Source organism: Bos javanicus, chromosome 26, assembly GCF_032452875.1.
Source record: "Bos javanicus breed banteng chromosome 26, ARS-OSU_banteng_1.0, whole genome shotgun sequence".
In the NCBI taxonomy this organism is placed as follows: Eukaryota; Metazoa; Chordata; class Mammalia; order Artiodactyla; family Bovidae; genus Bos; species Bos javanicus.
Window position 1 is genome coordinate 15384738 of NC_083893.1, and position 23681 is coordinate 15408418.

Below are 23681 nucleotides of genomic sequence, written 5' to 3' on the forward strand. Positions count from 1 at the left end.
TGGGACTTGTTCTGACTACCCTACGTGTATTATCTGTCACCCTCATTACAACCTTCTGAGGTAGGTACTTTTATTATCTATATATCATGGAAGGGGATGCTCAGGCTCTGAGAAGATAGGTAACTTACCCAAGTTTACACAGCTAGTATGGGGTGGTGGTTTAGTCACTAAGTCGTGTGCGGCTCTTGTGACCCCGTGGACTCTAGCCCGCCAGGCTCGTCTGTTCGTGGGATTTCCCAGGCAAGGTTACTGGAGTGGGTTGCCATTTCCTTCTCCAGGAGTTCTTCCCAACCCAGGGATGGAACCCAGGTCTCTTGCACTGCAGGCAAATTCTTTACCAACTGAGCCATCAGGGAAGCCCTAGTAAGGGTAGAGCTGGGATTAAATCCACAGTCTGGGACTCTCTTTACTTTGCTGGGGATATAATTGCTTTATAATGTTGTGTTGGTTTTCTGCTGCACAGTGAAGTGAATCAAGTATATATGTATTCATATATCCCCTCCTTCTTCGACCTATCTCCCACTGCCCCCATTCCCTGTGTCCCGCCCATTCCATCTATCTAGGGTTCCCCAAAGCAGGCATTTCTGTATCTGCTAAGGCTGACAGTGCCAGCCACTGAGTGGTATGTTACTGTAAGGAAGGAAAAAGCAATATTTGAATAGGGGAGAAGGAGTGTGTTATAGCCCCATCACACTGAAAAAAAAAAAAAAGAAAATGGGTATCGAAGCCCTTGGTAAGTTCTTGCCCTTTCTGTCTCTTGTAATGTGTGTGGACAGCTTGAAGCCAGAGGACGCCGGCTCTGGGAGCAGTCCCTGTGCTGGCCTCCTCCTCGGCTTCCCACCTCTGTTCCTCCAGCAGCCCCGCTCGCTCACCACAGACCGCTGGCCCTGGCGCCCGCTTGGCTCGGCTTCCCACCTCTGCCTGTTTATTGGATTTGCCTTATTCCTGACTCTCTGCTCCAGCCTTGAATTCCACCTTTTCCTGGCCCCTCAAATGCTCAAACTTGAGATGGTTCGTGTTGGAGCCAGGATGGTGAGGTACCTCTGGGACTGCTGGGGGGTGCGTGGTGGTGATTTCTCCTTTTCCTCTGGGTTAGTCGCCTGTTATTGACTTTCTAGCTGTGCTTCTTTTGCTTCTAAAGCTCATAATTCAGAGTGATACTGGTTTTCCAGTTGTGTCACAGGAGGGTTGGAGCCTCTGCCAGTTAAAGGAGATGGTGGAAGAGGAAGATCTCAACTCTTCATCCCATTTTGCCCACAGCCCCACTCTTACTCATTTTATTTAGATAGCGAGGTCCTGCCTCAGATATGGCAGGTAAGCGCACCTCTATGCTAGAGAGACAGGAGTTTGAGAAGGTCTAAAGCCCGTGTTAAGGCACACTAGGTGTGACCTTAGCCCAGAGACTTGGATATGCAGGAAATAGAACTCTGCTGTGCTTTGTCTAATAGTCTTTTACAAGATGAGGATCTGGAGCCAGGTTGCTTAGATGTGTTTACTTGGCTCCGCTATTTATGTCCAATCTGTGTGATCTTGTGCAAAATACTTGTTCTACTGGGGCCTAAAGTTCCTCATTTACTGAATGGGAGGGGTGACAGATAGTAGCATCTGGGCCTCGCTGGTGGCCTAGTCATAAAGAATCTGCCTGCCAATGCGGGGACTCAGGTTCAATCCCTGGGTTGGGAAGATCCCTTGGAGAAGGAAATGGCAACTCATTCCAGGATTCTTGCCTGGGAAATCCTATGGACAGAGGAACCTGGAGGGCCACAGTTCATGAGGTCACAAAACAGTCTGATACGACTTAGCAACTCAACAGCAACAACAAAACAGTAACACCTAGTAAATGAGACTGTTCATGTAAAGGGCTTAGAACAGTGTCTGATAGGCAACAAGACTTCAACAAATATTGGCTCTTAGGCTCATTTTCATTCTGATGGAGTCTCCATGGTGCTGTCCCCAGTCGGCTGGGGGTCTTCCTTCCATTCCTCCTCTCTTTCCTAGTTGCCACTGTTCACTGCCCTGACCACAAATGACACAGGTGCATGAGGCTGCTTCTCATGGGGCACAGCTGCCCCTCCCCGAGGTCTCTGAGGTCTTCCTGCCTCTGCCAGGAAGAGGGTCCCTTCAGCTCTGAGAAACTGTGGGATGTTTGTTCTTTTCTCTCCTGCCTGCCAGCTGTGGGGGCTGAGATGAGAGGGACAGGGTGGAGCTGCAGTCTTCTCCCTGCTCTTTCTCCATGACATTGGGTCTATAAGACAGACTTCATACTCTTGCATCCTTTCCCCTCTCCCCTTAAGGCATAAAATAATAATAAACAGGGCGGCTAGGCCTGACAGGGTTGTTGGTTAAAGTGTTATCTACATAGTGGTGGTGTTGCTGCTGGCTCTGTGGACTGATCTGCTGTGGGGCAACCCCACAGAAATATGCTCCGTGGAACGTCTCCTTCAGGAGGGCTGGTTACATTTGCACATGAGTTCAGAGCTATAACAAAATGCAGTTAGCATTTATGAATTTTATTGCTTTGTAGGAACCGCTACATTTTAATAACAAAACAGTAAGTGTGCTCCATTCAAAATTAAGGAAGAGGCAGAAGCAAGGAGAGACTCTATTTTGATGACTTCATTTTAGGTTTAAACTATATAATATCACTGACTATGGAAAATCCAGAGAATGGAAAAAAAATCATTGGGAAAAACACATGTGACCAAGTGCATACTAGACACATCTGGGATTAAAATATCATATAACACAGTTTAATTTGGATATCACTGGAGTTAGTTCAAGTTACTGTCATTTCTAAAGAAAGCTTCAATTCATTTGTTATTATTAACAACATGAACTCAGATTTCATTGATGAACATATTTTTGCCTATGATCCGCTTGCCTGGAGGAATTGAAGCACTCTGTAATAGTCTGGTTTGTCCATCTCAGGGAGGTGGATAAAATTCACAGAAGTTAAATGCTTTTGGCATGAGATTGTATTCCTTTTTCCCCGCAAAGGCAGAATGAATTTGGATGAGAGAGTCGAGCGTGAGCCTAACTGGGTCTGCAGTTTTGCTAACTGCTGGGGTCTGAGTAAATTCAGATTCACTTCTCTGCCGCTCAGCAGGCTAATTAGTCCCTAACTTAACTTGCTTTACTGTGCCAGAGGTTGTTCTTTCATCGTGCCTCCGGCAGGGTCCTAAAATTCACAGTGGGACGGATTGGTCAGGCAGTTGTGAAAGAAATATACTCAGTTATTATTTGAATCTCAGCGAGGATGGCAAGAGCTTCCTGAGTTATGCATAGAAACTACATAAATTTGTAAAAAGAACCCCAAAAAGTGACTTTCCTGCACCACCAGTGTAACAGCAGTCAGATAGCCTTGCAGATTCTCCCAGGGCACCTCTTCGATCTAGGATTTTGGCTAAGTACCCTTTGCTGACTGAGAACTTCTCCAATGCCAAGTCATGGGACGGCTGACAACAGGTGAAATGTGTTCCTGACTCAGGCAGGCGAGCCCAGATCAAGTTAGTTACAGAGGATCAGAGAGCCTGCTTACTTCTAGCCACACGGTCTATCTCTGATGAATTGTCACTATCTAAGCAGTCAGGAAGGTCCTAAGTATGTCACTTGTTTAGATTATTTGTTTAAAAAAATAAAGAATTTTTAGACAAACACTGTATGTTTTCACTTATATGTGAAATCTAAAAATCAAAACAAACAAACAAATACAACAAAACAGTAACAGACTCACAGATACAGAGAACAAACTAGTGGCTACCGCGGGGGAGAGTACGGGTTAGGGCAAATAGGTGGAGGGAATTAAGAGGTACAAACTAGCAGTTATATAATAAGTTAGTGCTAGCTTCGGCAGCACATATACTAAAATTAGAATGATATAGAGAAGATCAACGTGTCTCCCACACAAGGATGGCATGCAAATTCATGAAGCGGTCCATACTTTTTTTAAAAAGTACTAAAAAATCGTGAAGCGTTCCATATTTTTCCTAATTAAACTTAAAAGCTTCTGCACATCAAAGGAAACTATTAGCAAGGTGAAAAGGCAGCCTTCAGAATGGGAGAAAATAATAGCAAATGAAGCAACTGACAAACAACTAATCTCAAAAATATACAAGCAACTCCTACAGCTCAACTCCAGAAAAATAAATGACCCAATCAAAAAATGGGCCAAAGAACTAAATAGACATTTCTCCAAAGAAGGCATACAGATGGCTAACAAACACATGAAAAGATGCTCAACATCACTCATTATCAGAGAAATGCAAATCAAAACCACTATGAGGTACCATTTCATGCCAGTCAGAATGGCTGCGATCCACAAGTCTACAAGCAATAAATGCTAGAGAGGGTGTGGAGAAAAGGGAACCCTCTTACACTGTTGGTGGGAATGCAAACTAGTATAGCCACTATGGAGAACAGTGTGGAGAGTCCTTAAAAAACTGGAAATAGAACTGCCTTATGATCCAGCAATCCCACTGCTGGGCATACACACTGAGGAAACCAGAAGGGAAAGAGACACGTGTACCCCAATGTTCATCACAGCACTGTTTATAATAGCCAGGACATGGAAGCAACCTAGATGTCCATCAGCAGATGAATGGATAAGAAAGCTATGGCACATATACACAATGGAGTATTACTCAGCCATTAAAAAGAATACATTTGAATCAGTTCTAATGAGATGGATGAAACTGGAGCCTATTATACAGAGTGAAGTAAGCCAGAAAGAAAAACACCAATACAGTATACTAACGCATATATATGGAATTTAGAAAGATGGTAACAATAACCCTGTGTAAGAGACAGCAAAAGAGACACAGATGTATAGAACAGTCTTATGGACTCTGTGGGAGAGGGAGAGGGTGGGAAGATTTGGGAGAATGACATTGAAACATGTATAATATCATGTATGAAACGAGTTGCCAGTCCAGGTTCGATGCACGATACTGGATGCTTAGAGCTGGTGCACTGGGATGACCCAGGGGGAGGGTATGGGGAGGGAGGAGGGAGGAGGGTTCAGGATGGGGAACACATGTATACCTGTGGCGGATCCATTTCAATATTTGGCAAAACTAATACAATATTGTAAAGTTTAAAAATAAAATAAAATTAGATTGGGTACCTAAGAAATACAAAAAAAAAAAAAAAAAAGAAATATTTTAAAGAGAGACCTAATCTAGGGACCAGAAATCTCCACAAGTGACCCTTTAGCTCAAGGATGCCACACAATAAAGCATTCTGTAAGAGGAAAAAAAAAAAGTACTAAAAAAAAGTCACAGGGATGTAATGTACAACACAGGGAATATAGTCGATATTTGATCATAAATTTGTATGATACGTAATCTCTAAAAATATTGAGTCATTATGTTGTATATCTGAAACTAACATTGTAAGTCAACTATACTTAAATAAAAAATAATTAAAAAAGAATTTTTAATCCAAAGCCATTTTAACAACTAAAACTCTATCTTTTAATTATTAATGCAGATATTATGCATCTATTTATGATTTGTTACTTTTTTTTATTATATGCTGTGTCTTGCAACAGTGAAAATTGAGAAATCCAAATGTTCCCCTCTCACTTTTAAGAGTTGGAGAAACGTCTTCTCAGAGACAAAGATTTGACCAAGTCACCTGGCTGGGGAGCAGTAGAACTGGAACTTTTGTTTATTTCAAGCAAAATTAAGACCATCCAAACAGTCCATTCTGAAGGAGATCAGCCCTGGGATTTCTTTGGAAGGAATGATGCTAAAGCTGAAACTCCAGTACTTTGGCCACCTCATGCGAAGAGTTGATTCATTGGAAAAGACCCTGATGCTGGGAGGGATTGGGGGCAGGAGGAGAAGGGGACGACAGAGGATGAGATGGCTGGATGGCATCACTAACTCGATGGACATGAGTCTGAGTGAACTCCGGGAGTTGGTGATGGACAGGGAGGCCTGGCGTGCTGCGATTCATGGGGTTGCAGAGTCGGACACGACTGAGCGACTGATCTGATCTGATAGATACCTAATTGGAGAAGGAATGGCAACCTACTCCAGAATTTTTGCCTGGAGAATTCCGTGGGTAGAGGAGCCTGGCAGGCAACAGTCCTTGGGGTTGCAAAGAGACAGACACGACTGAAGCAACTTAGCAGGCAGCACAGATACCTAATATGCAATTTTTAATCCTGCCCCTTTGCCTAACATTCTATCATTAAGATGTTTCCACTCCATTAAATGTTTTTAAATCTTGATTTCAGTGTCTGAACCTCATCTGTCATGTTGTCCCATGGAGGGTTTATGGATTCCCCTCTTTTTGGGCGTTCAGTTGTTGATCCCCAATTTTTTCTATTTAAGTAACTCTTCATTGCCTAGATCTCTAATTCTTTAGCACAGAGTCCTAGAAGTGAAATTACTAGGTCAAAGTGAAGAACTTTTTTAAAGGCTCCAGATACATACTGGCAAAAAGCTTTCCAAAAAGGTTGCAACAGTTTGCACTTCAACTAAAGATGTTCTAGAGTAGTCTTTCCAGTGGGATGTCAATGAGAAATCCCAGACTTGGTACTTCATAGTTTGAATGTGCATTTCTTTGATTACTAGAAATAAAAAACATTGGTATTTCATCAGTGTGCTTTCTCTTGGTTAATTATTTAATCACATACTTTGTCCATTTATTTGAGACGTCTTAATGAATTAAGACTGTAATGTATCATTGTCATTTGATACTGTTTTTCTCAACTAGCATTTTTTCCTGATTATTATACAATGCAAGTTAATTTTGGCTAATTTGGGAAACAGAGAAAGGCACAGCAAAGAAGTCCAAAATCACCTGCATTTAGTGCTCTTACTATCATTTGGTTCATGGCTTTCTGGGTTTATTTTCTTTTTTCCCAAATTGAGATCATGTTTTCACATTTTATAACTTTTCACCTAACTTTATAAATCATAATTAAGCAAATTATGTTTATCCTACTATGGGATACTCTGTATATATATTAATGAAGTATCATATTTTTGAAATGTTAATCATGTGTCTCAATGTGCAGAAAATTTTCCATATGGCCAGATAGGTCTCTGTTCTCCCTGGAGATTACTTCCACGGCTTTTCAATTTGTACCCTTTACTCCTTTCTGTGATTAACTGTTTTTTTTTTTTTTCCCTTAGGTCTTTAGGCTTTTACTTATGTTCAGCTTTTCATTTGAAATTAGTTTTTTTTGTTGTTGTTCATATTATGAGTTGAAGACCTATCTTGTTTTCTAAATACTTAATTTTCCTTCGTAATATATTTACTTCCTCATATATATATATTTATATTTCATATATAATTTCCTTAAATAATATACCTATTGAATTATCCTAGATTGTTCCTAATCTTATCTTGTATAGTCTAAAGTCAATTTCAGGCCTAAGATATCTATTTGTAAAGTCTTTAATGAGTACCACACTGTTTTGGTTATTTAATATTTTAGCCTTATAACATTAATTATACAGTGAATTCTCATTATAATTATTAAAATTTTTCTTATTTTCCTTGCTTATTCTTATAAATTAAGTTTTGAAACACTTTGTTAAAATGTTAAATATCTGTTGATATTCTGAGTAGGATTATAATAAATCTATATATTAGCTTCCCAGGTGGTGCTGATAGTAAAGAACCCACCTGCTAATGCAGGAGACATAAGAGATACGGGTTCAATCCCTGGGTCAGAAAGATCCCCTGGAGGAGGGCATGGCAACCCACTCTAGTATTCTTGTCTGGAGAATCCCAGGGACAGAGGAGCCTGGCGGGCTATGGTCCATACAGACACAAAGAGTTGGACATGACTTAGCACACAGGCAAACGTATATATTAATTTCGGAAGAATTAATAGGTTTATATATTTAGTTTTTCCATACTGGTATGTTTCTTAATTTACTCAAATGTTTTTATATCTCTTACTTAAGTTTGTAGTAACCGTCATGTAAATCATATGTATATGCATGCATGCTCAGTCCTATCCAACCCTTGCAACCTAGTGGACTGTAGCCCACCAGGCTCCTCTGTACATAGAATTTCCTAGTCAAGAATTCTGGGGTGAGTTGCCATTTCCTACTCCAGTGAATCATATCAGTTTAGTTCAGTCACTCAGTCGTGCCCGACTCTTTGCAACCCCGTGAATTGCAGCACGCCAGGCCTCCCTGTCCATTACCAACTCCCGGAGTTCACCCAAACTCATGTCCATTGAGTCGGTGATGCCATCTAGCCATCTCATCCTCTGTCGTCCCTTTCTCCTCCTGCCCCCAATCCCTCCCAGCATCAGAGTCTTTTCCAATGAATCAACTCTTCACATGAGGTGGCCAAAGTACTGGAGTTTCAGCTTTAGCATCATTCCTTCCAATGAACACCCAGGACTAATCTCCTTTAGAACGGACTGGTTGGATCTCCTTGCAGTCCAAGAGACTCTCAAGAGTCTTCTCCAACACCAGAGTTCAAAAGCATCAATTCTTTGGCGCTCAGCTTTCTTCACAGTCCATACATGACCACTGGAAAAACCATAGCCTTGACTAGACGGACCTTTGTTGGCAAAGTAATGTCTCTGCTTTTATATGCTATCTAGGTTGGTCATAACTTTCCTTCCAAGGAGTAAGCGTCTTTTAATTTCACAGCTGCAATCACTATCTGTAGTGATTTTGGAGCCCAGAAAAATAAAGTCAGCCACTGTTTCCCCATCTATTTCCCATGAAGTGATGGGACCAGAGCCATGATCTTCATTTTCTGAATGTTGAGCTTTAAGCCAACTTTTTCACTCTCCACTTTCACCTTTATCAAGAGGCTTTTGAGTTCCTCTTCACTTTCTGCCATAAGGGTGGTGTCTTCTGCATATATGAGGTTATTGATATTTCTCCCGGCAATCTTGATTCCAGCTTGTGCTTCTTCTAGCCCAGCATTTCTCATGATGTACTCTGCATATAAGTTAAATAAGCAGGGTGACAATATACAGCCTTGATGTACTCCTTTTCCTATTTTGAGCCTGTCTGTTGTTCCATGTCCAGTTCTAACTGTTGCTTCCTGACCTGCATACAAGTTTCTCAAGAGGCAGGTCAGGTGGTCTGGTATTCCCCTCTCTTTCAGAATTTTCCACAGTTGATTGTGATCCACACAGTCAAAGGCTTTGGCATAGTCAATAAAGCAGAAATAGATGTTTTTCTGGAGCTCTCTTGCTTTTTTGATGATCCAGTGGATGTTGGCAATTTGATCTCTGGTTCCTCTGCCTTTTCTAAAACCAGCTTGAACATCTGGAAGTTCACGGTTCACGTACTGCTGAAGCCTGGCTTGGAGAATTTTGAGCATTACTTTACTAGCGTGTGAGATGACTGGGAAATAGATGGGAAACAGTGGAAACAGTGTCAGACTTTATTTTGGGGGGCTCTAAAATCACTGCAGATGGTGATTGCAGCCATGAAATTAAAAGACGCTTACTCCTTGGAAGGAAAGTTATGACCAACCTAGATAGCATATTCAAAAGCAGAGACATTACTTTGCCAACAAAGGTCCGTCTAGTCAAGGCTATGGTTTTTCCAGTGGTCATGTATGGATGTGAGAGTTGGACTGTGAAGAAAGCTGAGCGCCGGAGAATTGATGCTTTTGAACTCTGGTGTTGGAGAAGAGTCTTGAGAGACCCTTGGACTGCAAGGAGATCCAACCAGTCCATTCTAAAGGAGATTAGTCCTGGGTGTTCATTGGAAGGACTGATGCTAAAGCTGAAACTCCAGTACTTTTGCCACCTCATGTGAAGAGTTGATTCATTGGAAAAGACTCTGATGCTGGGAGGGATTGGGGGCAGGAGGAGAAGGGGACGACAGAGGATGAGATGGCTAGATGGCATCACCGACTCAATGGACATGAGTTTGGGTGAACTCCGGGAGTTGGTGATGGACAGGGAGGCCTGGCGTGCTGCAATTCATGGGGTCGCAAAGAGTTGGACACGACTGAGCGACTGAACTGAACTGAGATCAGTGCAATTGTGCAGTAGTTTGAGCATTCTTTGACATTGCCTTTCTTTGGGATTGGAATTAAAACGGACCTTTTCCAGTCCTGTGGCCACTGCTGAGTTTTTCAAATGTGTTGGCATATTGAGTGCAGCGCTTTCACAGCATCACCTTTCAGGATTTGGAATAGCTCAATTGGAATTCCATCACTTCCACTAGCTTTGTTCGTAGTGATGCTTTCTAAGGCGCACTTGACTTCACATTCCAGGAAGTCTGGCTCTAGGTGAGTGATCAGACCATTGTAATTATATTGGCTGTGAAGATCTTTTTTGTACAGTTCTTCTGTGTATTCTTGCCACCTCTTTTTAATATCTTCTACTTCTGTTAGGTCCATACCATTTCTGTCCTTTATCGAGCCCATCTTTGCATGAAATGCTCCCTTGGTATCTCTAATAATCTTGAAGAGTTCTCTAGTCTTCCATCTGGTGATGTCCATGTGTAGAGTCTTTTCTTGTGTTGTTGGTATCATACATTTCTTACTTATTTTAAAATAAGTTTTATTTTTTTATTTAATCAGGTTAATTTTTTAGCTGATTTTCCTGAACTTTCTAGGTAGAGAATTGTGTTGTCTACAAATAATAATTGTTTCTTTTAAATCAGAAATTTGAACATAAATAACTAAAAGGGAGGATGATAGAGCTTTTAATTTTATTCCTGATTTTAATAGAAATGCTTTTCATATTCACTAGTAATTATGATGTTGCTCTTGGTTAAAAATAGTTTGATGAAAGAGTTTTATATTCATAGATTTTTTTTTTAAATGAAAGGGAGTTGACTTTATCAAAGGCCAAAAGGTCATCTTTGAGATGACTGTGTGCTTTTTTTCTCATTTGACCTACTGGTATTTTATATTAACAAGTTTCCCATCATTAAACCATGTTTTAAATCTTGTTGTAGCAGTTAATTATCATTTTGTTAATGAATTCTATCTGTAAAGTAGAGATTCATCTAGGCCCTATTTAGATTTTACTTTGTTAGGTTTTTCTTGTTAGATTTATTTTAGCTATGGTTGTCAAAGACTGATATTAAAATTAGCGTGCTGCCCCTGGGTGTGCATAGATTGAATTCCTGGAGACCTCCTGTGCTGTTCTGAGAGTGACAGGGGCAGCTTCAAAAGTGGTGAGGAGCTGGAGGCCCCGTTGCTGTGGGAAAGAGTAAGGACAATGAAGTGTCGACAGTAGCTTGGTTCATTGGGGCTTTCCTGTGAAGTGAAAATGCAATGTCTTTTTTTTTTAAACTGGGACACTCTTGTTTCTTTGCACTCATCATAGAATAGGCAGAATTGAAACTACCATTAGAGGGTTAGGCATTGTTCATAATGATTCCAGACATCGAATGTGGACCTCAGTCTCCTTTTCTAAATTGATATGGGATTTTAAGTAGCAAAGCAGCAAACCTGAAAGACAAGCTTAGAGGCTAGTAGGAGTCAAATTCAATGTCAAGTCTTTGTTTAGGTGAAAAATTAAAAAAAAAAAATGTCCCTAAGGCATACAGAAGGGAAGAGAGAAAGTGGTTACAAAACAAAAATATTAAATGGTGAGTACTGTAAATGTGCATTTGACACTTTAGGACTGAGAAACTGACCCGACGATTTAACTTCTGTGTGCATATCTTTGTGGAGAAGTTGAGGAGAATCTGAGCCCAAGATGTAAGAAGGTGGTTAGTTGTTTCTTCAACTTAGTCTTCTTCACACTCTTCCTGCTTCTATATCACCCCTCATTCTCTGTCTCCTTGTTTTTCTACAGTTTTGTTTTTTCCCACTCTTATTGTCTCATCCACTCAACATTGTCTCATCCATTCAGCAGTCACTCCCATGTGTCAAGCACTGTGCTGGCTGATGGGGGATGCTGGTGAGCAAGACCCCCATGGCTCCTCCCACCTGAGTTTACCTGAGCCAGGTGATGATGAGGGTGAGAATCTGATACTCTCTTAATTTATGAAATAAGATGTTACTAACTCTCCCCCTTACTCAGAATTTCAGACATTTGCTTATTTATAGAAGGGTATTATAAAACATCATGAATGGGGAATAATTTCTAAATTGTAAAATTAGACAGTTTGTTGTTGTTCAGTCGCACAGTCATGTCTGACTCTTTGCGATCCCATGGACTGCAGCACGCCAGGCTTCCCTGTCCTTCACCATCTCCGAGAGCTTGCTCAGAGTCGTGTCCGTCGAGTCAGTGATTCCATCCAATCATCTCATCCTCTGTTGTCCCCTTCTCTTGCCTTTAATCTTGCCCAGCATCAGGGTCTTTTCCAGTGAGTCAGCTCGTCAGCTCATCACCTTCATCAGGTGGCCAAAGTATTGGAGCTTCAGATTCAACATCAGTCCTTCCAATGAATATTCATGATTGATTTCCTTTAGGGTTGACTGGTTTGATCTCCTTGCAGTCCAGGGGACTCAAGAGTCTTCTCCAGCGTCACATTTCCAAAGCATCAGTTCTTTGGCGCTCAGCCTTCTTTATGGTCCAACTGTCACATCCATACATGACTACTGGAAAGACCATATCTTTGACTAGATGGATTTTTGTTGGTAATGTCTCTGCTTTTTAGTACGCTGTCTAGGTTTGTCACAGCTTTTCTTCCATGGAGCAAGCATCGTTTAATTTTAGACAATATTTTGTTTTAATGGGCTTCTGTGACTTGACTTATGGGAAGGAGGCTTCTGTTGCTGCTCTTTGATGTTTTCTCAAGCAAAATATCTTCATCCTTGTTTCTTCCCTTCTGAAGAAATTTCTTTTCAACTGGAAGAGTTCTGGAAGCAAGGGCTGCTGGGACTGAAGAAGGAGCACATTCTAAGGCATAAACTAGAAGGACAAGGAGAGGCAGGGTGTGCTCACCTTGACCAGCTCTGTTCAGTGCAGAGGCTCAGGTGGAAGCTTGGGAGAGTGCCCAGCATGTGGTTGCTGCTGTATCAAGAAAGCCATTCAGGTTCATCTGGAGAAACTAGTTCACATAAATGCTCTGCTATTGCTTCATTACCCTTTTATAATTGGTTCTGTAAAGAGCATATTGACTGAATTCCTAATGTTATACCCAGGATTAGCCATCAAAGATCTTTCAGTCCAGTCAGGGAGAGAGGGCACAAATACCTGAAATTTTCTATATCCTTACCAAGAAATGGCTGAGTCCCTGGCCAGCTGTTAAATGGCTTGAGTCCAGGAGAGGGCGCTCTGGGCTGGAATTTTCTGGAGCAGAGAGAGGGCTTGAAGGAAGCTGGGTATGGCTTGATGAAAAGGATGGGAAGGTGTTTCTGCTTGGGAAGAGATAAAGCCATCCTTAGAAGTCTGGTTCATGGGAGTGTGCTAGTTGGCCAGTGAGCAGCGTCTCTTCTGAGGCCTTCTTTTCCCTTGTTTGCCTTACATACATGTTGTGGATCCTTCGAATATATCCACCTCCATGAGTTTCATCAATGATTCCAGATCTTTCTGTGATCCATGCCCCACTCCTAAGCTCCAGACCTGCAAATCCAGCTGCCTGTGAGACATCTCCCCAAAACCCATGTCTCAAATTGAACTCAGTCTTTTCCCAAACCTATTTCTCCCACATTCCCCATCACAGTGGATAGAATCTTTATAGATTCAGTTAACAAGGCTGGAAACCTCAGCTCTCCAAGCACACCGCACACCCCCCCACCTTCTGAGCTTCTCCCTCCCAGTATTCACCACACTCTTCTACCTTCCATTTCCATGTCTATCTTTCCCAATAAATCATGTGCTCCATGAAGGCAGGGTCTTCCCGGCTGGTACTAGTGGTAAAGAACCCTCATGCCAATGCAGGAGACATAAGAGATGCGTGTTTGATCCCTGGGTGGGGAAGATCCCCTGGAGGAGGGCATGACAACCCACTCCAGTATTCTTGCCTGGAGAATCCCATGAACAGAGGAGTCTGGTGGGCTACAGTCTATGGGGCTGCAAAGAATCAGACATGATTGAAGAGACTGAGCATTCATGAAGCCAGGGGCAGGGTTCACTTCTGTGATCTCTAGCTCCAGCACAATATTCAGCCTGTGACAAAAGTGCTCCATAAATACATGTAGATTCACGGTATGAATTGAACTTCCTGTCCATTCTACTTCCTAAGTATTTCTCTAGTCAGGCAGACCCTAGTTTGAAATCTAGCTTTGCTGTTTACTAGCTGGGCAACTTTAATAGATCTATTTTTTTTAATTGAGTTAGTTTTAAATTTACAGGTTAAGCTATTTTTAATCTCACTATGCATCAGCTTCTGAATCAGTAAAATGGACTTAAGTGTGGTGCCTACCTCATAGGTTTGACATGAATTAAATGAAATAAAGCATGTAAACTATTATATGCATAATAAATAAATTATGCATAAATAAAGCATATACCACATTATACCATGTGTTTGACACATGGTATAGTCTTTACTGTTACAAAGGTAGGTTTGAAGCTAGACTGTGAAAGTCCCTTAAAGTACGTTAAGAGGTGTGTGCTGTATCTATTAGAAGGGGAGGATCCATGAAAAGTTCTGTGTGGCAGAAAAACAATGATCTGTGCAATCAACCCAAATTTGTGTAAAAATCAAAACTCTATCACTTAATAGCTGTAAGCTTTTCACAAAAGTACCTAGCCATTCTCAACCTCAGTTTTAAACCTGTAAAATTAAGATAACAATACTCAGTACCAGGATTTGTTGTAAGGTTTAAATGAGATGGTATATGAAAGGTGTCTGAGACTATTTTTTTTTAAGTTGCTGTCTTTCCTCCAGTGATAAGTCCTGGGTTCCCTTGGAAAGATATCTGTAGTCCAGAGGCTTTTCTTTGGCTCAACTTCATTTAACATTTTTGTCAGACTTGGATGAAGGCAAAAAACCTTATTTCCAAATTTGCAGATGACTCAAAGTTGGCAAAATAGCTAACACAATAGGTGATGGAATGGAGGCTCAAAATGACCTCAACAGTCTGGAATGTTAGGCCTTCACCAAATGGGAAGTTGGGCATCTAGCAGATGGATCAAAGTAGTCAGGGACAAGGAGACCGTTTATTTATTTTAAAATTTTTGTTGGAGTATAATTGACTTACAATATTATATTAGTTTTAGGTATACAGTAAAGTGAATCAGTTATACGTATATCCACTCCTTTTAGATTCTTTTCCCATATAGATCACTACAGAATATCACTACAGGGTAGAGTTCCCTGTGATATAAGTAGGTCCTTATTAGTTATTTATTTTGTATATAGTAGGTGCGTATGTGTCAGTCACAGTCTCCTAATTTATAAGGAGACCGTTTAGAAGGAGATTCCACTAGTTCAGATGATGAATGGAAAGGGTCTGACCAGGGGGTGGTGTCAGTGGCTAACAGTTGGGAAAAAATTTTTAGAAAAATCACCAGAATATGACAAATAACTAGGTGGGTGTCTGGATGAAGAGAACAGTGATAACTGGGAAGTTTCCTTTCCGAATTCCTGGGAGGAAGGAGGTGCCAGTTAATAGGAAGGAGGAAGTTAGGCAGAAGAATTGAGGTAAGGAGAGAAGGGAGGACAAGAGTCTGGTTTTGTACTTGGGGTGTTGGCTGTATCCAACAGGAAGTTGGAAAGTCAGGACTGTAGCTCGTGGGAGCGGCTGTGTCTAGAAAGAGGCATTTGGGAGTCATCCACTTAGAGGTGATAGTTGAAGCCGTGGGTGGGAGGGGATGGGATGGCCAAGGAGTGGCCAGTGCTATTCAGAATCATTAGCGTTGTTGGCTCTAACTAGAGATAAGCAGGATAAACAAACCCATGCCCAAGTGGGAACTAGTTCTGCTGCCTTCCAGGAGTTCTTTAATGCATTAAAGCAAACTCTCACAGGATGAAAAAAAATCTCATATAATAATTTCAGATTTTCAAAAAGTTATTTTTCATTAAACAATACATAAATATGTTCTTGGTTGTAAAGAATGTGAACATTGAAGATAATGTAGAAGCCCTTATAACCCCTCTCTAAGTCTGCTTTTTCTTTTTCAGAGGTAATCACTGCTCCTAGTTGGGTGGGTGCTGTTCAAACGTTTTGCTGTGTGTTTATACAGTTGTACATACACATAATGATATACTTTGTGTGTTTTGTTTTATATAAGGCGCTTCTAACATGTTTTGTTCTTTGATTTATTTTTATCTTAAGAAAATGAAACAATATACCCTGGAATCCTTTCTAGGTAAATGTATCTAGAGCTAAGTTATAAAAACAACAAAAAACCTGTTCTCCTGGATATGAAAGTACTATATTTTATCAATCCCTTGTAGATGGAATATACCTTCTCTCCAACTTTTTCATCTGCTCATTCTGCAAGACACAGTGTGATCCCTGTGTTGGGAAGATCCCCTGGAGGAGGAAATGGCAACCCACTCCAGTATTCTTGCCTGGAGACTCCCATGGACGTAGGAGCCTGGTGGGCTATAGTCTACGGGGTCACAAAGAGTCGGACATGACTGAAGTGACTTAGCATACACACACATAGCGTGTAGGAGACTGCCCAGGAGAAACTGGGATCCATCAGTAATAGTAAGCCAGGAGTTGGCAGACTACTCGGGTAATGAGAAGTACATAAAGAAGAGGACAGGCAGAAAATGCTGCTTCTTCTTTTTTTATTTTTTTTTTGGTAATAACTTTGTATTCTGCATAATCTATAAAAATATGGAATCACTATTTTGAACACCTGAAACCAATATAACATTGGAAATTAACTCTACTTCAATTAAAAAGAAAGACAAATCAATTCAGTAAATCACTTAAAAGAAGGCAAAAGATATATAGACACATTACTGCTACTGCTGCTGCTAAGTCACTTCAGCCGTGTCCGACTCTCTGTGACCCCATAGACGGCAGCCCACCAGGCTCCCCCATCCCTGGGATGCTCCAGGCAAGAACACTGGAGTGGGTTGCCATTTCCTTCTCCAATGCATGAAAGTGAAAAGTGAAAGTTGTCTCTGACCCTCAGCGACCCCATGGACTGCAGCCTACCAGGCTCCTCCGTCCATGGCAAGAGTACTGGAGTGGGGTGCCATTGCCTTCTCCATAGACACATTAAGGGGTATACTAAAGGTATTTAATAAGATAAAGTAAAATCAAGTAATAGAAAATGCTGCTTCTTAAGATTGCCGCGCACTGTGGTGTCTTCAGGGCAGGAGGCCTTGTTTGCTGTGGGGTTGCAGAAGGAGATGAGAGGGGCTGAACTCTTTGTCTGTGTTTCAGATGGAGACGTGGATGGACGATGGAGGTGTAATCTATCGCCCTAGTTCTTGGTGCCCTAGTTCTCCCTACCTCACCAAGGGATCAATTACTAATATGTTACAAACCTTAGGACAGGGAATTTCTGTGTCAGGCTCAGCCACCTGCTGTGTTTAACCTGGCCAGGATCCTTTCTCTGCCTCAAGCTGGAGGAGCTGGAAGTAGTGGGGAGAAAGGGAAGAGGAGGATGGACGCTAAATGAGATAGGGACTTTCATCTGGATCTCCAGGTCCAAGCCAAAGTTGGAGTGATTGATTTGGGGAGGGGCGGGTTGGGTTTGAAAACATTTTTCTTCGTACAGATACCATCAAAATGAATACATAAAATTTTCAATTCTCACTGGGAGCTTCTGAAAATATATCATATACCCCAGTGAGACATTGGTATATTATTCCTTTTATTCTTTCTTTTTTTTATTTAGTTGGAGGATAATTGCTTTACAAAGTTGTGTTTGTTTCTGCCGTAAACAATGTGAATCAGCTGTAAGTATACATATGTCTTCTCCCTCCTGGGCCTCCCACCCTTCTAGGTTGTCACTCACCAAGTTGAGCTAGTGAACTTCCCACTAGCTATCTGTTTTACATCAGATCAGATCAGTCGCTCAGTCATGTCCGACTCTTTTCGACGCCATGAATTGCAGCATGCCAGACCTCCCTGTCCATCACCAACTCCCGGAGTTCACTGAAACTCACATCCATCAAGTCAGTGATGCCATGCAGCCATCTCATCCTCTGTCGTTCCCTTCTCCTCTTGCCCCCAATCCCTCCCAGCATCAGAGTCTTTTCCAATGAGTCAACTCTTTGCATGAAGTGGCCAAAGTACTGGAGTTTCAGCTTCAGCATCATTCCTTCCAAAGAAATCCCAGGGCTGATCTCCTTCAGAATGGACTGGTTGGATCTCCTTGTGGTCCAAGGGACTCTCAAGAGTCTTCTCCAACACCACAGTTCAAAAGCATCAATTCTTTGGCGCTCAGCCTTCTTCACAGTCCAACTCTCACATCCATACATGACCACAGGAAAAACCATAGCCTTGACTAGACGGACCTTTGTTGGCAAAGTAATGTCTCTGCTTTTGAATATGATATCTATGTTGGTCATAACTTTCCTTCCAAGGAGTAAGCATCTTTTAATTTCATGGCTGTAGTCACCATCTGCAGTGATTTTGGAGCCCAAAAAAATAAAGTCTGACACTCTTTCCACTGTTTCCCAATCTATTTCCCATGAAATGATGGGACCAGATGCCATGATCTTCGTTTTCTGAATGTTGAGCTTTAAGCCAACTTTTTCACTCTCCACTTTCACTTTCATCAAGAGGCTTTTGAGTTCCTTTTCACTTTCTGCCATAAGGGTGGTGTCATCTGCATATGTGAGGTTATTGATAGTTCTCCTGGCAATCTTGATTCCAGCTTGTGTTTCTTCCAGCCCAGCGTTTCTCATGATGTACTCTGCATATAAGTTAAATAACAGGGTGACAATATATAGCCTTGACGTACTCCTTTTCCTATTTGGAACCAGTCTGTTGTTCCATGTCTGTTTTACATATGCTAATGTATATGTTTTGATGTTACTGTCTCAATTCATCCAGTCTCCTTCCCCCCTCTGACTCTGTTCCTGCTCTGCAAATAGCTTCATCGGTCCCATTTTTCTAGATTCCATATATGTACCTTAATATACAATATTTGTTTTTCTCTTTCTAACTTACTTCACTCTGTATAGGCTCTAGATTCATCCACCTCACTAGAACTGACTCTCCCATTTTTTCTGGAACATATGAGATTTCTTGAGTGTAAGGACAGCTGAGAAGGGGAAAAAAGGACAATCTTTTCTGTACTTGCTTTGTCCCACCCCAATCATTCTCTCTCTTTCTCTCTCCATCCACCTCTCTTTCTCTTTCTGGTTTTCCTGCCTTCGATGCTCTGAATCATATTATATCGTAAGCAAATTTGGGACTTGCGTATTTTGTGCAAAATACCAGGGCCTTCCTTTTCCTTCTCTTCCTTTCTGCTGCCTTCATTCAGGGCTCAGGAGATTCTGCTTTGGCTCAGTCTCAGGAAATCACACTGGTTCTTCTTTCTCCCCTTCCCTCTGTTCAGCACTGACTCAGCTGCTGCGAAGCTCTGCCAGGCAGTTAGGAAGCTGCACCATCCCAGGGTGAGATGGCCGAGAGCTGGGCTCCACAGCAGCCCCAAATCAACTACATAGGCAGCCCATGTCCTCCAGCACGTGTGGGAAGAATTATTCCTTGGGGTCTCTGTCTAGTTCCCCAAGCCTAGCTCCTCCTGACTCACATCCTCCCTGCTTGCAGCACAGTGAAGTTTGGTTGACTTTTTGCATTTCTCCTGTTTCTGCTTCCAGGCAAGCCCGGCCCTCTGAGATCCAGGAGCTGGGCTCTTCTCCCTAGTGAGTGGGCTCATCTCCACAAGGCCTCCACAGGCCTGTGTTTGAAACGGCTCTGATCTGCTACCTGTGAGAGAGTGACCACCCACCCACCTCTCTGGGTACATCTCCCAGCCCCTCTGCTCTGACTCGTCCCCTGACACACCAGATACTCCAGCAGTAAATACCCGATGCGTTCACTACCTGGAGCTCCCTGAACACAGCACGTGGTCTTTCCATTCTGTGCCTCACCCTGGGCTGCCCACTGGTCCCAGCCCTCTTTCTTCTGTTCTTTAGGTTCAGTTTAGGTTTCAATCACTCTACAAAGCCTTCACTGACTGCCATTATGCCAGATTCACTTCACTGACTTTTCAATTTTGTATCTGTGTCCGCCACTCCACTGTGATGGTCTCCATTACCTCTCTGTCCCTAGGGCTGAGCCCAGGACCTGGAATACTGCAGGCACTCAGTTCATGCTCTTTGAACCCCACTGGCTTAGGCCAGGGAATATCTTTGTAGTTTTTCTTCTAGGTTTGCCCTCCTGGCAGATTGCTTCCTTCCTAAGTAGCATCTTGTTATTTGAGTCCCACTAGACTGGGCTGCCGTCTGTGGGGTCGCAAAGAGTCAGACACGACTGAAGCGACTTAGCAGCAGCAGCAGCAGCAGTATCATCTTATTTGAGGTTCACTGAGAGGCCTCGCCTTATAATAAATTATTGGGTTGCATTCTGTTTGGATGGTTTGCCGGGTGGAGTGGCATTTTTAGATTCCAGACAAGTCTCTGTCTAGGAGGAGTGGAGAAACGAGGAGGGGTCCATACTGTGCAGGGTCAGGAAGGAGGCCCCTTGAGGTGCTCAGGGCTTCATGAGCTGCCTTTCCATGCATGATAACCACATCCTATGTGGAGTCTTTCCTTTCAAAGCACCTTGGCATACCTGGTCTCATTTGATCTTTCCTACAGATCACCTTGGGAAGTAGAAGGCAACAGGTATACGCAGTGAAACAGATAAGGTGATTCATTTATTTATTCCGTATAGATTTATTGAGTTCCCATTCCCTTGCTGGGAGCACAACGATGAACGGGAACCAGCATGTTCCCAGCTGTCAGGAAGTTCTGGTTCCAGTCAGGCTATGCCAACAAGTGACTAGTGTACAAATAAGTAATACGTAGGATTTCCAGTGACAGTACGTGCTCAAAAGACAATCAGGCCAGGTAATATTACAGAAAGTGACGAGTGGGAGGGGTGAAGGGACTGCCTTGGAGCAGGTAAAGCCTTTTTGAGGAGATGACATATGAGCTAAAGTCTGAAAGTTGAGAAGGAACTGGCCAGGTGATGTGCTGAGAGTCTGAAAGTGGAGCTGGCCCTGGAGCCCTGAAGCATTTCCTTTAGCTGTTCTTTTACTGCAGGAAAGCAACCAAGGCCAACAGTCAGGACAGGAAAAAATTGTGTGTGTGTGTGTGTGTGTGTGTATACAGGAAAAATATATAAAATACATATATGTAAATACATGTGTAGATATAGGTATACGTATGCATGTGTGTGCATACGTATAGCTATATCTGTACCTCCTACAGCAGTTGAGAGGGTAGAATATTTTTCCTGAAAAATCCTTTCAGAGCTGGATTCACGTGACGTCGTGAGAGGAATGTTTAGGTGATTAGTAGTGAGGCATGTGGGGTGTAGCTGTGGGAAATAAAGGAAACAAGTCTCTGGCACCTGTCATGGATACTTACCGCCACCCCACTCAGGAACAGGGGCAGTTAAGGTTGTCTAAAGAGTGGATGGTTCTGTACAGTTGGTGTGGCAACAGTTTGAGAATAAGGCTCATAGTCACTGTTCAAAAGAGCTTCCTGAATAGAATGTGGTTCTGCAGAAAGGAAGGTAGGGGGTCTTTGGCGTGATGAGCAAGACCCAGAAAGGCAGGTGAAAGGCAGGTTCAAGGAACAGGAGTTAGACCACCCTGGCTTAGGTGGATGTCAGGTTGATGAACTGGAGAGGGTAGTTTTGATCAGCTGCCCCTCACACTTGGCTCTGTTTGGCCTAGTTTAATATCATATAAAATGTCACTTAAACCTAGCAAATATCCCTTTAATAAATTTCAACTAGACCCATCAGTTTTATGGACCATCTAACTCAGGGCTTACCAAAGGATTTGGTACACAGCAGGTGTTCAGAAAATAATTTGTTAAATGAGTGAATGAATGAATCATACCTTTTGGTTGAATCCTATGGGCAGAGGAGCTGGCAGGCTACAGTCCACAGGGTCACAAAGAGTTGGACACAAATGAAGCAACTTGGCACACATGCACCCACCATTTGGTTGACCAGCCCTTGGAAGCAAGATTGAGCCATCTGGAATTTGTTGTACTCGAAGAATAGGGCAGTGTTTACAAGTATATCAAACAGGTGAGATGACACATGATTTCAGGGGGGGACAGCCTGTGATTTCTCTAGATCTTCTCCTTTTTAAAGTAAGATTTAGAATGTTAGGATAGAGATTGCTAAAGTTGATATAGATTTTATTATGTCCCAAAGTTTCTTTTACAGAATATAATATTAAACAAGAGAAGCAGGACAAGAATGGTACAAACAGTATAATTTCAGTTCTATTAAAAAATCTATATTCATGGGGGAAAAACTGGAAAGAAGTTATAACAAAATTGGGACTTACCCAATGATCTTACCTTATCTTTTCTACTTTCTACTTACCAGACTTTTTCCAAATTTTCTACAGTTAGTGTGTGTTACTTTTATAATCAGAAAAATATAATGTGTGACTTGTTAAACTGTTAGTATAGAATGTGGTATGACATTCCTGCCAAAGCCTGCTTTCTTTTTTTAATCTCTGGCATTCATCATAAAAATCACAGCTGATATTTCAAATAATGACATTATGATAGCAAAAGTGAACTGCACCTTAGCAGATATACTCCCACCTGTGTCATGAGACACAGTTGATCTGCCGAGGAGCCCACACCATCCAGATGCTGAGATTGGCCATATCATGGCTCCCTGCCTCTATCTGCATCCCTCTACCATGATCCCTCAGCCTCCCTGGGTACTTGCTTCCACCCCCATACCTGTCAGAAGCTCAGGAATGGCTGGAAGCTGGTAGCGCAGGTCAGAGCTGCCCTGCTTGCTTCTGATTGTGGACTCAGCAAACAACTCTGTAATGTAGATCATACTGACTGCCCTGAAAAATAGCAAATGTGCCAGGGTATTGTCCTATAGACTAAACAAATTAAAAAAAAAATAAAAGCAGCCGAACCCTGAAAACTTATTCACTTCATTTTTTCAATCAGGTGAAAAGTATGAATAATATTGCTTCTCCCTTTTGGATGATGACATCTCAGTGGTAAATCGAGACATTGCTTAAGTGAACTTCGAGTTTTAACAAGATTTTCTATTTGCATTTTTGACTTTACCGAAAACAAGTGCCATTAGAATGATATCAACTGTTTGAGTCAGTTGTTGGCTTGGGCCTCCACCCAGAATTTGATGTCATTGATGGGCATCCATGAGGAACAGGAATAATTTTGAAGCTTTTGACCAGAGGACCTCTGAAGACCTTCATTAGTGCTAGTGTTAAATATAATACAAATGTAAAAATGAAAATGGCCGTCTTATGCACTAAATATGTGGATTTAAAATGCTTTCTATCTGCTAGGGCTTTGCACGGGAACCTCTATGAAACTGGAGAGTTACTGAGTCTGGAAAATGTTTTGCTCAGTGTGATGATGAAATGTAGACTAGGTATCAGATGTGGGGGACCCAGGATGGAGGGAGAGAAGGAAACACAGCCATGAGGAATAGAGTTTGCAGGGCTTGAATCATATCTTATTTTGATTAAATCAGGATCGGTTTACTGAGAGCCTGTAACGTGAGAATGTGTTAGAGTAGTAGAGGGGTTCTATTATGGTTATCTTACTCAAGAGTGAGTTCATTTTCATCACATGTATTTTTAATTCTTTGGAAAGACAATTACATTAATTGAGGAATGACATGTAGAATACCAGTTTGAAAAAACACTTAGTAAATGGGGGTACTGATGTTGCCTAACTATCAAT

At 41.9% G+C, this 23681-nt stretch overlaps 1 protein-coding gene and 1 non-coding gene across 2 annotated transcripts in view; both read left to right on the plus strand.

Moving 5' to 3' along the window:
* Nucleotides 1-23681, plus strand: part of PLCE1 (phospholipase C epsilon 1) — a 369702-nt gene that overhangs the window by 5389 nt on the left and 340632 nt on the right. The gene's annotated exons all lie outside the window — the stretch shown is intronic.
* LOC133239692 (U6 spliceosomal RNA) lies at nucleotides 3838-3944 on the plus strand. Its single transcript, XR_009733941.1, has one exon. It is a non-coding gene; the product is annotated as a U6 spliceosomal RNA (small nuclear RNA).